The sequence below is a fragment of the Parasteatoda tepidariorum genome, chromosome 7 (genome assembly GCF_982258835.1).
Source record: "Parasteatoda tepidariorum strain Cologne lab strain chromosome 7, Ptep-v5.0, whole genome shotgun sequence".
Classification (NCBI taxonomy): Eukaryota; Metazoa; Arthropoda; class Arachnida; order Araneae; family Theridiidae; genus Parasteatoda; species Parasteatoda tepidariorum.
This window is the reverse complement of record NC_141761.1, coordinates 107,021,834-107,037,077: the sequence shown is the minus strand read 5'-3', so window position 1 is coordinate 107,037,077 and position 15,244 is coordinate 107,021,834. Positions and strand designations below refer to the sequence as shown.

At 30.4% G+C, this 15,244-nt stretch overlaps 1 protein-coding gene across 3 annotated transcripts in view; it reads right to left on the bottom strand.

The window, feature by feature from the left end:
* Oamb (Octopamine receptor in mushroom bodies) overlaps window positions 1-13,577 on the bottom strand; it is a 208,733-nt gene extending 195,156 nt beyond the window's left edge. For 2 of the 3 annotated variants that reach the window (XM_071183016.2, XM_087168452.1), the window contains exon 1: window positions 13,342-13,577. The gene's annotated coding sequence lies outside the window, so the exon portion shown is untranslated. The remainder of the gene's footprint in view (window positions 1-13,341) is intronic. The other variant, XM_016072652.4, reaches the window with a different exon arrangement.
* Window positions 13,578-15,244: the final 1,667 nt, after the last annotated feature.

The window sequence follows — 15,244 nt, the reverse complement described above, 5'->3', positions numbered from 1 at the left end:
TATATATATATATATATATATATATATATATATATATATATATATATATATATATATATATATATATATATATATATATATATATATAATTCTAAATTTTTTTCTAATCTGGTTTACTAGCTTCAGTTTTGCCGACTTTTCTACTACGCTAATTTTTGTTTTCTAATCTTTTTCTTTTGTTTATATGCATTTTACAAATAAATGTTAGAAAAAGTGACTTAAATAAAATTCTGAACACAAACATTACGGTTTTATCCCAAAATTTTAGGTGTACTATGAACATGAAACCTTAAAAAAATTTTCATGACTTCTACTAGTATTATTTTCTAGCAAAAATTTGAAATGAAAAGGAGAAAAAAAATGATATTAAGTCTGAACAGTGCGTCAAGTCATAATAGTATTGCATGTCAAGTCACAAATAGCCGTAATAACTCGGTAATAATAATTCAGTAAAAAATAATACTACAGATTAAATCATAAATAACTACCGAGCTTCTTACAGCTAGTCATAGCGTTTGGTGAGAATATTTTTAACCATGCAAATCTATAAGTCGCAAGTTATCATTTTTCCTTTTTTTTTTTTAGTTTGAGAGAAATGCTATCAAGAATCAAACTATTTTTTATGCTAATTATTTGCGCAACAACGCGCAATGCTCTCCTCCTTAAAGATTATATAAATTATCATAAGCTACGTTATTTTGACCACCGGGAATTTTTTTTTCTCTGAACAGACGAATGCCAATACTGTTTAGGTGACTGTCTTTATAAAATGATTTGTGAAGGTCGATTGTCCAAAACAAAAATGGCAAACAAAATGAAAACAAAATAAATAAATAAATAAAAATATTTAAACAATAAATAAAAACAGTAGAAGAAAAATGGATTGATGCAACAGAATTTTAGTTAGAAAGCCAAAGCTGCAAAATTCGACAATATTCTTGGTTAGTTGACAACAAACAGCGTTTTTGACTTAAAGATAAAGGCTGAGTGTCGGAAATATTTATAAAGAAGTCTTAATTTTGCTCTCAGACTGTTACTGCTTTCAAGAGAGGTCATTTTGAAAAAATAGTAACATGGTTTCTCAGTTAGTAATGCCATCTTTTGACAAACAAGGTAAGTAACTTTGACACTCGTAGAGAAAATTATTCGCTTCTTAAACAGGACAATAGAAAGTATGAATTTGAATCTTCTCTCGCTTTTTTTTAAATTAAATTTTCATATATTGGTCAATTTTAAAACATGATTTAAGTTTAAATAAAGTAATTGTTAATGTATTAAAATATAATAAAATTTCAAGAATCATCGTTAGACTTTGCGAAATAAATTAACAGTCGTCAAAGAGTCACTAAATATAGCAAATAGCTATTAAAAATGTGTTTGACAATCGCCATACTTTTCATCTATAATGATATCTCATATGCATTTTGTTAAAAAAAAAAGAAGAAAAAAAAGGAATTATTACGAAAATTACTTTATTTTACGTGTGTTCCTTTTCTGCATTTTAGAAATGTTAATTTTTAAAGAACCATTTGGAGAAAAACGTTACATTAAAATTTCTTTTAATCGCTTAAAATTATCAATTCTTGAAAAAGTGGCCACATAATTTAGCGCTACTATTAAAATATTACATCTAGTCCCTGGCCTACAGTAAGATGTACTTATTTCGTCCTGTACTTTGAGAGGCTCTGGGCAAGCAATTAAAAAGGGTCTCTTTAAATTTTTCGTTCTGCGGTGGTCCAAGGACTCCATATTCTTACCAATATAATTTAAACAAAAGTGTTTTTTTTTTCGGTTTTTACTCCTAAAAATGAACATCTTCACGCTTTAGTCATTCTTTTTCATCAAATTTTATACTGTCGTCTATTTTTTAGTTTATTTATAAACACATCAATAATGGCCATTAGAAGTGAGAAATGTTTTAAAAAACAAAATTTAAAACTAATTATAATTTTTACCAAAAAATTTGAATATATGTAAGGTTGACCACGTAAAGCTACGCACAGATGGCGCTAGGGGTAAAAATTCGTCGTAAGACTTCCGGGTTACTACGTCCGATTGATTTTTAAGCCTAAACTTGAAAAAGCACGCCATCCAATATTATTATACAAATAGTGTTAACAATATAACACATTTTTTCAATCTAACTTTCAACGAAACAAACAACAAATGAATTCGGAAGTCTTCGCAAGCATGCCATGATGCAACCCAAAATATATCAAGCAGCGATATTTTACACTAATATAGCCAAATAAGGGATAACATTCAAAATACGGCTAACCTTACACTTTATTTTATGCTGTGATATTAATTTTCTTAAATTTGTTTTTGACTTACAACCAGTTAGAACTTTTAAATTACAGGAAACTCTTATAAATGGTAAAAAACTTCGTAGAATATTAAGCCCGTTCACACATCGCTACGTAAGCGTAACATAAGCGGAGGAATACACCGGAAGTTCTCGAAATTTCTTCCGGTTATAGGAAACTTATTATTGTTTACATTCAGTCAATTATCCTTTCTGGGGAGGATGTCCTAGAGTCTTAGAAGTGTGGCGCCCTGGGGAAATGTCCCGCTTGTACCATTTGTCTACTTTTACGGAACGGCAATTTGTCTACTTTTGCCATTCAAGCTGCTTCTTTGACTTCTTTAAGGGAAAGAAACTTAAAAACCTTTCAGTTGTAAATGTAAGTTACGACTGAGATATTTGCATTCAAAAAGGTCTCTGCTTTCTGGCAAAATAAGAAGACAGAAATTTATTTAAAAAAAAAAGGTCGCAATTGATTGATAGGATGAAAGATCGTTAATGGATAGCCTCATATGTCAAAAAAAATTGTAAAAATAATAACAAAAAATAAATAAAAGTTATTCTAGAGTCGAGGCAGAGGATGTAATTGATAGGAGACAGTATTTCTTTTTCGTCTTCCATCCCTTGATGAGTCAAAATGATATTCAATTTCTCGGTCATTCAACGAAACTTCTCCAAAATATTTTATTACCAAACATAGATTGAGTGACTTGTCTACAGCATTAAGATTTATTTTATACAGTGTTTTGATTCTTTTTTTTTCCTCATGCAAATAAAGAAAATATTCAGGGTTAGGAATTAAGAAAATTTGTTCGCGGAGCAGTCACTATAAGATAATTACTAGTTCGCACACATTTTCACTGTTCCTTTAACTAGTCTCCATTAGAAATTGGGTTTATAAAAAAAATTCGTGAAGAACATTAAATTTAAAAATTGCGATACGAAAAATGTGTAATGTCCACAATCATAGTGAAAAATGTATACTATTCTCAACTATCAAACCAAAAAATAAAACTAAAATTACAAAAAAAAAAAAAAAATTATTATGCTGTAGTCATTGTAAACTATTATAATTATCATGCTGTGGTCATTGTAAAAAAACCAGACTACTATAATTATCATGCTGTGGTCATTGTTAAAAAAAAACCCGACTATTATAATTATTATGCTGTGGTCATTGTAAAAATAAACCTTGACTATTATAATTATCTTGGTGTAGTCATTGTAAAAAAATAATAAATAAGAAGTTAAAATAATTATGTTAAATGGGATTTTAAATATGAATACATGGGACTAAAGAGGAGTGTAATTTCTGTACAGGATAAAAAGAACGAAAAAAAAACCGCATTAAATTTAAGTGAAAAGTTATTGGAATCATATAAAGGTTAAAAAAATTATATTCATTTATATATAAATTTATGTGTGCGGAAATTATTCTTTTATAAAACATTACTTCCAACAAAATGTTTTTCATTTTTCTTTAACGCAAAAAAGCATTTAAATTTAATTGACTAAAATCCTTTTTTTAATTAATTTCGTTTGAAAACCGTATTTTACTGTTCATAAATTGTGTTCTGTATAATCCAAGTAACAAAAAGTTTAGTTTCCTAATAAAAACACTTGTCATCTAGTAATAAATAGTAAGTTTTAATTGCTTAGTCTCCCTGTTGTTTATACCGAATAATATTTCTGCTGTTAATCCAAATAAATAAAACTTCATGAGTATTGGTAGCATAGGAGCATATGCAAGAAGATTCAATTCTGAATATTTGATTTAAATATCTTAATTAAAATAAACAAAATTTAATATGCTGTATTGAATTGGGTATAATTCTGCATATTAGATTTACATATCTTAATTAAAATAAACAAAATTTTTATATGCAGTATGCAATTAGGTATAATTCAGCATATTTGATTTGAATATCTTAATTAAAATAAACAAAAATTAATATGCGGTATTGAATTAGGTATAATTCGGCATATTTGATTTAAATATCTTTATTAAAGTAAACAAAATTTAGCATGCAGTATGCAATTAGGTATAATTCGGCATATTTGTTTTAAATATCTTAATTAAAATTTTAAAAAATAAGCATGCAGTCTAGGCTCAATTCTGCATATTTAATTCTATTGATTTAAATTATTAGCTGCATTTTGTTTCCGATATTTAAGATGCAAAATTTTAAATACGGTAAAAGCTCGATTAGCGAGTACAACGTATAATTACGAAAAGTCACCGTAAAAATGCTAATATTGCAGATACAAAAATTGTATGTTTATATCGAGTTGAAAATTACTACTAACATTCTACTACATGAGTTACCATTATTATATTTCTTTCTTACGTTTTTTTTACGCGTGTAACTTCCAATGGATGGTGTTTTCAATATAAATGTAAACAACAACACTATCGAGCTTTTGACATGCTCTACTTCCGGTTAGAAAGCATACAGCTGCTTATTACAGCTTATTCTGCGAGGTGATATTTTCAAACAGATAATTTCGTTTTCAGTAAAAGAAATAAATTATATAATTTCTGAGCACAAATCTGCTGTATTTCATGAGATATTAATGATATTAAGTAATTCTGGTGAGTTCGTAGTGAAAATTTATTTTAGTTATTTGGAGATGTATTATTAAAAAAATGGTGTTATGGCTGCTAGATTTAGAAAGAACTCACTTTTTTGTCTGTTTTGATTTGGCCTCTTTTAACTTGCTTATTATTGATTGTTCTTAGTGCAAGCCTTTCACCATCATACGTTAGTGTTAGCATATTGTTCAAGCAGTGAGATTAAGTTCATTTTACAAATTATCATTTAAGTTTAAATTTCGAAGTTGATGGTTAACCAGGTAAAAAGTGTTAGGACGATTCAAATGATAATTCTTTAAATGACAGCTCTTCAAATGATGATTATTTTAAACACAAGCAATAAATCAGGTAACAAATGATACATACAAGAAATACTACTTAAGAAAGTCTGAAGACACAATGATCACATTTTGAGCCAAATGGCTTCAAAACACACCAAAAACATTTACCAGGAAGTATAGGCAGTCAAGCTCTCCCTAGTGTAGAATACACCATCCCATACAGAACTATCGGTGCCTAATTTTGCTGGAAATCTTTTCAATTCCAATAATTCATTACTGCATGTCTGTCTCTCAAATGTTGACCAATCACAGTGATCCACAATCGTCTCACATATCAAGTTATGAATAAAACAACTAAATACATATCGCGGACAGTGGTGAACTGCGCTCAATAATTGCCTCAACTATAATCCCCACTCCTCACAGTATGAGGATTGCGCTTCTAAGTAGCTCTCTCTTCTCATTGACCTGTAGAGGCTGCAATTTATGAAGATCATGCACTATCTTGACTATAAGCTTCTACCTGGCCGAGAAATAGATCGAAATATAATATGCCAAGTTATGCCGGGTTATTATTAAATTTGAAATGTTGCTGGCAGGATTAGATTTACAACTAGAAAATGATACAAAGCAAATCATTTGATTTTTTTAAAACAAAATTACTGATTTAAATCAGCTGTGATTTTTCTTAAAGGAACATTAACTTAAGCAAACATAATTTTCATAACATTTAATACGAACATACTTAGTAAAAAAAATTTTTATTTAAGTTTAAAATATTTTGATATAATATAATTAATAAATACATTCTTGAAGGAGTGATTTTTTAAAAAAAAAGTCTGATTTCATTGATAATGAATGTTTTTTAAGGGAGCTATTTTCTTTAATGAGGAATAATAAAAGGCATATGCATTGAAATTACTATATAAATCCTTTCATTACAAATCGTAGTGATTTAAAAAAAATCAATGATTTAAACAAATTTTTTAAAAAAGTATTGATTGAAAAAAATATCATTTAAACATAAAATATTTTTCTTCAATAAAATTAATAAATACATTACTTAGGGGGTGATTTTTTTAAATATGATTTTATTGATAACGAGGATTTTTTACTAAGAAATATCGAAAGGGATATTCATGTAAATTATAATGTTTCGAAATAGAGTAAATGTGAATAGGAGTGAGTATGTAATAATATAACAATAATTTCCTCCATTTTAATAAGAAATAATAATCATTTTAGTTATATTATTTTTAAACAATATTAAGTCTTATTAAAATATTTTAGCAGATGCTTTAGATGACAAATTTGAAAAAAAAATCCAAAAAACTGATTTAAACAAAAACAAAAAAATCAGAATTTAATCAATATATACGATTTTGCGATTAAAAAAATATATATTATTTTTGTCAACCGCGGCTTCTGGTCAGTGTTGTAGTTATTAACTTTTAAGTAGATGAACGGTAAAAATTCAAATATTTTCTGCGCATATTTTTCTTAATTATATGCAGAAGTTTGGTTAAAATTGGTTTAAAATTCATTAAAATGTAACCACTTTATAGTAAGGTTTTTGCAATTTAATTAAAATTTAGTATTGCTCCCAGAACTTGTTATTTTTTACCAACTTAAGGCTACAAAATGGGCATCAATGCTTTTTTTTTTTAAATTTTTAAAACTTTTTGACCAATATTCTTGAAAAACATTGCATTGTTCTAATTGAAATTAAGACCAATTTTCAAACCTTCGAAAGCCATTATAATTGTAATCTTAAAATTAACAAAAAATTCTTTTTTGTTTTCATTGTTTAAATATAGTTAAATTTCAGAAGTAAATAAATTGACCACACATGAAAAATTACTATTAGATGCATATTTGAGGGCAGTACACCAACTCTTCTCAAAGGGGAATAAGCTGTTAGCAGCGCAGTCCAACAGGTTTTAGAAAAGCACTAGAGCAAACCGATATCACCGCTAGTGCCGTAGCGAGCTTAACTCGCGCCCGGGGCACAATACCTTTTTAGCGCCCCCCCCCCCATTTGAAAACCATCTAATATTATAAGTAAAATATACTCGCAAAGTGATAAATAAAAAAAGTAAAATAAATAAAGTCATAGGCTCAAGTTAGGCATTAAATTTGAGACAAAAAATGTAGTTGAGAAAACAAGACTAGATTTTGAAATGTATATGATCATCTAGAATTAGTTCAAAAGATACCTATTATTTATTTTACATATTTATAAAGAAATATTTTAAAAACACGCAGTTTTAAAATAATAAAAAAGTAAATATTTATTATAGGAGATACATATATTTAATAATATGATTATAACACAATTATAAAACTAATTACTATGTATAAATTTTCCGCTTTTGATGAAGCAAATTTATCAATAATATCATCAAAGTTGATTATTTCAAATTTTTCTCTTTCCACTCTTAAAAATGCTAGGTCACTTAGGCGATCTTGTCCCCCCGTTGATCGTAGATATGTCAAAATTAATTTTAATTTGCTGAATGACCATTCGCAGCTAGCAATTGATACTGAGATAGTCAGGAGTATTTGAAGTGCCCCTCTCAGGTTTGGAAAAACATCTTCTCCATACGGGATTATAAAAGTAAGAAATTCTAATGGAGTTTTAAGTTCAATTTCTTTTCTACAACGGAGTAACATTTTACAGTCACATTCTTCGATAAAGAGTTCTATTCCATTGAAATCTGTATTATACACTGTACAAACATACAAATACTTTGTACACTGCAAATATTTGGAGATAATATATGTAACCACACAGCGTAGATGCCATAAGGAAGTGCTGACAGACACAGGTCGAGTCAGCCCAGCCATTAGAAAAAAAAGTGTCATTTCTATTATGAATATAGTATTACAGTTTGATTAGTGTTCCTTTTTATTTACGAATTAACATTTATTATATTTCACTGGCACTAAATTTAAAATATATTTTGCAGAAATAAATTATAATAAAAATAAAAATTATCCAACAATTTTTTTTATTTTGCTGACCATTTGGCGCCCCTTTGTGAGTAGCGCCCGGGGCATGATGCCCCCCTTGCTCCCCCCTCGCTACGCCAATGACACCGCATATCGCAGTTGTATATCCCTCAATGGCGTTTCGTCAGCAGGAACAAAGGGTTGCAGTCACAAATACGGAAATCATTCCGTAATGAATAGTAATGGAATTGAACGGAACATTGAATTTAATGGATATATTAAAGTACGTGCGTGCGTACTTTATTTACGTCGCACTAGAGCTCCACAATAGGCTACTGGCGACGGTCTGGGACATATCCCCGAGGATGATCCTAAGACACGCCATCGCAATTTTGATCCTCTTCAGGGGAGGTGACTCGCCTGATTTGGTAACCCGACCGACCTGTTCAGGAAGTCGAGCACTTTACATTAGAACAGGTTAACGAAAACCTATACAGCACACTCTCGGTCCCTGCGCAGGCTGACCGCACCAGAGATGTTTTACTTCGGTGTTCCACTGGGAGCCGTGTCTTTACGATCAGTCCACTGCGGAACTTATAGATACAAAGAGGAATCATCTATATTACGACAAACATCATCAACTTTCTAAGTGAGCTGATAAGACAACGTTATTAATTAAGTGAGACAAAAAAAAAACTATAAGTGTGTAAGGAAAGAAAGGTAGAAACGATAAATAAAATAGTGCGAAGAGGAATTTGAATCTCGGAAAATTAGAGATGATGCTAAATGCCTTGAAAAGAATTTAACCGTTGTGAAAGGGGAAAGATAATTTTAATTAAAATGAACTTTAAAAAAAAAATCAGTGAAAGGGATAATCTAGATTCTATATTTAAAATTGCCATTTACACGTAAATTAATTTATCACTTGTAAGAGAAGTCCCACGTGGTTAGCCAATCAGGTACGATACAAACACAGGCATACAATTAAAAACACCAAAAATTGATTAAACGAGATATAAAGAAACGTCTTCAAGTTGTAATGTCAGCACGCCATGCACAACCACGTCATTCGACACAACCATGTGATTAGTTGCAAGTACCCAATTGTTAATTATCTAAGGTAAAAAATTTCATATTTCTAAGGAAATAAAGTTTTTCTTCTCCTGGAAATGCAGACTATCTTTGAGTAGCAATGATAGCTAGGTGGGTGTTAATCCTGCTTACGCTGCACAGCGGCACTCCTCTCCTAAGTCAGTGTGATGCTATGGGATGCCATCGCAAACAACAAACATCATTGCTAATATTGATTTACAGAGTCATGACAGCACAGCAGAACATTCCTGGAATCTTTCAACCACATGTGTTGCAACTCGTGGCGGCGCTTCCAAGAGCCAATTTTCAACAAAGCCACACAGAGCAAGGATGTCACAAGACTGCTTCCAGACAGACCATTCTTGGCCAGTTAGATCCCGAGATATGTCATCGATCGAGCATATCGTGGATTGCTTGAGACAAGTTAAGTAAAATTAGAAGCACATTTACTGCCACTATGGAACGAGATGGGTTATTATAAGGAACTTGTATGCCAAAAAACCCGACCCTATTTCATCGTGGTCCAACAGGTTATTTCCTTATCATTTCCTGCAATACCTAGAATACCAGTAAGAAACCCGTTAGCACGTCAGCCGGAGATGCAGATTATCTTAGAATCTGCACATTTTTTCCCACTTCAGAATTTTTTTTTGTTTAATTATAAATTTAAAAAAAAAATTAAAACTGAAAAAAAAAACAATTAAAAAATAACAAAAGTATTGCTAATAGAAAAAACCAAAAACAAGTAAAAATTAAAGATAAACGGAAAAAGAAAAAGATTTTGCCGTCTTCTTTTATGAAAAGTAAGTAAGTAATTCTTTTATGAAAAGTAAGTATTTTCTTTTTTTTAATATTTCATGGGGGAAAAAAAGGCAGACTTCTTAATAGTTTCATTCATTTTCCTGGTTATGGTTTTACCTGAAATGGCATGAATTTCGCTTGAATAAATTTTGACAAAGGCACAAAGCAGGCACCATTATTTACAATTATTGCGTTTCCTTTAAAGTGAAAAGATTTTATTTTAATACCAGTTCTTCGCCAAATTATACCTCTGGGGGTACTGGATTGGAGATTGATCGTTCTCTGCTTTAGTTCAAAATTGCGATCTGTGGATGAATGAATGGATGTACGAATGGCTCCTCCTCATAAGAGAGTTATATTTGCCTTTTTACAAAAACTTTTAGAATTGGAGAAATTATCCTGATTAATTTCATCAAGTATTCTCGATTTAGCGAAGCAGCCAGAACATAGAAGGAGGGAAAATTTAATTTCTTGGAAATCATTGCATAAATTTTTATGGTTGTTGTTGCCGTCGGCCATGAAGGCAGAGAGTTCTTGAGCTTGTTTTTCAGCGGTACCATCTATGACCAAGAATTTGACTTCTGTCATCTCCAATTCAATACCCCCAGAGGTAAGATTTGTTATGGGAATTTAGAGGACTTTGTGATCTGACCGATTTAACGTGGACCAGTCACCATTTACTACACGGGAGTCTTCGGCCAGCTGGATTCGAACTGCCGCTTTCACGAACGTGCGTCCAGCGCCCTGCCAACCAGGTTATCCCGGACCAATTTTTGTGGTACTCTGGGATTATCCCGTCGATCTCTCAACGCGTAATATTTTAGGAATTTGATTGCAATTACAACAAGCAGAAACTTATGTCATGTTTAATCCTGTCTATCTTGGCATGCTTGGTGTACTCTAAATAGCATTTAAAAATGAAAATAGTTAATTTCTTTAGAGAAAATAAACATAATTTTTTGGGGATTCACAGAAAAGCATAACGAAACGCGTTTTTGGAAATAATGAACTTTACAGCAAAATATATAAACAACTTTTCAAGAGGATAAAAAATTACTTTACAGTAAAATGTAGTATCTTTCGGGATTCTCAGAAAAGCGTAACGAAACGCGTTTTTGGAAATAATGACCTTTACAGCAAAATATATAAACAGCTTTTCAAGAGGACAAAAAATTACTTTACAGCAAAATATAACCACTTTTTGAGGGACATAACTTTAAAACGAAACAACTTTGAAGGATAGTTAATTTTAAAGAACTTTGTATTGTGGGAAAAAATATTTCAAAACGAAAAATATTTTACAAACGCCTCTTGGAGGATAAACAACTTTACAATACGATAATTTTGAAGCAAAAAGTATAAAATACTTTTTGTGGTACATAACTTAAAAGTAAATTAACTTTTGAGGGAGCTTCACAAGAAAATACATCTATTCATTTACTTGGAAACTTGACTCACTCAAGGATTTCAGAAAAGTTCACAAAAGTCCACATTTCAAGTCCACAAAAGAGGTCCTAAAAAGGACTCCAATATTGGGTTATCCAGACTACTTTTTGGGACAAGTATAGTGAAACCTCCAGAAAAGACCACCTCTATTTACAGTCACCTTTGGGAGGCACGGAATTTTTTCCATAGACTTTGTGTTGAAGAAAACCTTTGGGAGAGACCATTAAAACCTGTCCCAGCGACAGGGCGCGAAATGCAGAAAAAGTCAAATAAGGAAATTTAAAAAAATATCAAAGCAAAAAATTATAAAAATAACAAAACAAATAAGTAGTTAAAAATCTATTCAAACTATTTGTGTGAGACACTAATTTAAAGAACTCTCTTTCACTCTACAACCTCATGTTACAGGCAGTGTGTGCTAAGGACTATGCTATTAATGATTTACTTTTGAAATTGAAAGCTAAATTAGAAGTGGAAAAAACGATCATCTCAAACAAACCTCTTCTCATTTTTTAAACCTAACTAATATTCATGATATAGAATTCTATGCAAACTTAAACAAAGAACATAATTGTTTATTTATTTCAAATAGCTTTATCATTCCTAATTGGTAAATTTGATTTTGCACATAATTATATTAGTTGGGATCATTTTTATACACGCTAAATATTATTCATAGATCCGTCTTGTCATGACGTCAACAGAAGTGGTATCTCCCCACCAAGAAAACGACACTGACTAAAATTAAAATAGCTTTCGTAAAATCATGTTCCTTCGATCACAATTTTGAAGTCAATGGAGGTAAACCTCTAAGAACAACCAACCTCCATTAACGACCATTTTACTGTGGAACTGAGAGTGGTTGCACCAGAGAGGTTTCACTGCATTTACATTACAAACAATTTTTTGGGAGAGGGGATAATAATGTACCTGACAAAAGTAAATAACTTTCCAGCAGAAGAAAGAACATAACTTCTTTTTTAAAAAAAATAATCCTTTTGCGCATAAGTCTTCGGCGAAACATGTAACAAACTTTTTGGGGGACATAATTTTACCGCAAAATATTTTAAAGCAACTTTCGAGATAACTTTACAGCAAAATATATCGAAACTCTTTTTTTATAACAGCAAAATAATTCACAGCACTTCTTAAGGGACAAATATCGAAATTTTCTTTAGAGGATAAATAATTTTTCAACAAAATATATAAAACACTTTTTGAGGAACATAATTTAGCAGTGAAAACACACCTTTTGTGTTATAAATAAATTTATGGGAAAGTTTATTTATTTATTTCCAACGCCCACCTGTGTTAACATTTCGTCAGTTCAGGCACTCATAGGGCAACTTTGTTGGCCACTTTTCACGGGCACCCTATTAGGTGAACCAACGTTGCTCCCACAGTAAGGCCAGATAATGCAGAGATTGAATTCATGCCTTGTCCGGGATTCAAACCCAGAACCTTTCTCATACAAAGCCAGTTCCTTGACCCCAAAGCAGTCCAGTTGGCATTTATAGGAAAGTATATTAGACAACTTTTGAGAGAGGGGAGAATCAGAATTACTTTTCGGAGAAAATACATCAGAATACTTTTTGGAGAAAAAGAAAAACTTTAGTAAAGTATAGCATAACTGTCTTAGAAAATATAAAGAATTATAGAGAAAAACACTACACTATATGAAATAATTTACTTCAAAACATATTTAAAATTCTTTTAAATAAGAAGAGAGAAACATATCAAAATACTATTTGAAAGGTTACAAAAATTTACTTTAAACTCCTTCAGAACACAAGATTTCAAAATAAGGCACCATGAGCCTTAAGTGATTAGATTAAAGCATTTAAATAAGTTAAATTAAAAATTCGACTCACCAAATGTTCTTAGAAAAAGCAAACTCTAGAAAAGACGTCCAACAAAAAGAATAAACACCAATTTGACAAAAATTTGCGGCAACACGGGAAGTGACAATATTGTGTCGTCGAGAAATAAAGAAATTCTTTTTTCCTTTTTATATAAATATATATATATATTTTTCAGAGTGTCCCGTGAGCGAAAGGTCCGGCCGCAGGCCTCAAACTGTCAAGGAATCGAAGTGCACCTTTGAAGAGAGAGGAGAAAATTAGTGCGCATGCGCCGAAAGAAAAGGTAGGTGGGGCTGGCATTTTGATACACGCTGTTATTTGCAGGTCCAGATATCAAGGGAAGAAAGAAATCCAGCATTTTCTAGAAGAGTTCGAAATTTTAATTGGAGATTCGAAGAATTGAATAATTGACAATGGTATTTACTTTATACGAGAATAACAGTTAAAATATTTCGAAGACGATTCTCTTTCTTTCGTATTCGCAAATCGAACAATTTATTTCCAACAAGTTTGCCTGCGTGCGAAAATTTTGTTTTTCATAGTCATGGTAATTTGATGCTTAATTGATTTTCTTTTCGAAATTTTGAGGAAAGAAAATTTGCGGTAAAAATTTAGGTAAAATTTTAGATATAAATTTTATTTCTTGTTTTTATTAATAGGAACGAAAAAGTTTGATAGAAATCTTTTGAAATAGGATTCAAAACATGCATTGAACTCTTTTCTTTTTTTTTTTTTTTAAATAATAAAAGCTTCAATTGAACTTGCATACCTTTTAAAGAAACACCGTTTAAATATTTATAAAGAAATATAAATCAAACTTTGATGAAGAAACATGAATTAAATTTTTATATAATAGCATCGTTTAAACTTTGATTTATAAATATCAATTATCTCTTCTTGTTTTTTAAATAAAAGAAGCTTAAATTGAACTTTGGTAAAGAAGCATGAATTAATACGTTTTAAAGAAACGCCAATTAAATATTTATAAGGAAATATAAATCAAACTGTGATGAAGAAACATGAATCAAACTTTTATACAATAGCATCGCTTAAACTTTGATTAAGAAATATCAATTAAACTTTGATAAGAAAAAAGTATAAATTAAATTTTGATAAAGTAACATCAATTAAATTTAACATATTTTAGATTTAGATTACAAGATGGAAATTTTGTTTAAAGATACAAAGAAATGAATTATTATCGAAATTTATTTTATAAGAAAAAATAAATATTTTGAAAACATTTTGCACAAGCCTGCATGTGAGCTACATTTTTGTTAATCGTTTGTAAAGTCTAATTTTTATCGTTTGATGAAAAACTAATTTTATTTTATTTATTTTGAATTTTTATTCAAAATATAAAGAATTGGGTGCTTGCACTTCAAGAAAAAGATCTCCCGTACCCAGACATGTGACCTATGACGTCAGCGCCAGTTAATCTCTATCATCAAAATGGTGTATTAAAGTTGAGCTAAGTTTCTCTACATAAGTTAGAATGTTAATTAACGATAAGCTAATTAAATACAGAACCGAATCGCACATCGAATTAGTTGAAATATAATTCTTTCTCCTCTACTTCTTTTACTTAGATTTATTATTTGTTCATGTATTTTATTGTAACCGTGATATATTTTTGTTTTGTGTACCTGGCAACTTCGACGCATAATTAGTTTGTTTATGTTCCACATGGCTTCGTGCTTCTTGTGCGTGTTGTGTAAATATAAAGTGGTAGAATTGAAATGTTTGAGAAAGAATATCTGAGAATGAATTTAGAATGCGCCACTTAAGAGAATTGATATTTGAGGGGTTTGGCTGACTCGAAATAGAATGGAAGGAACAGTTGCTAACGTAAACAAAAGCCACGTTTCAACAACCAATCAGGATCGAGATACCCACATTACGTCACTTGCGG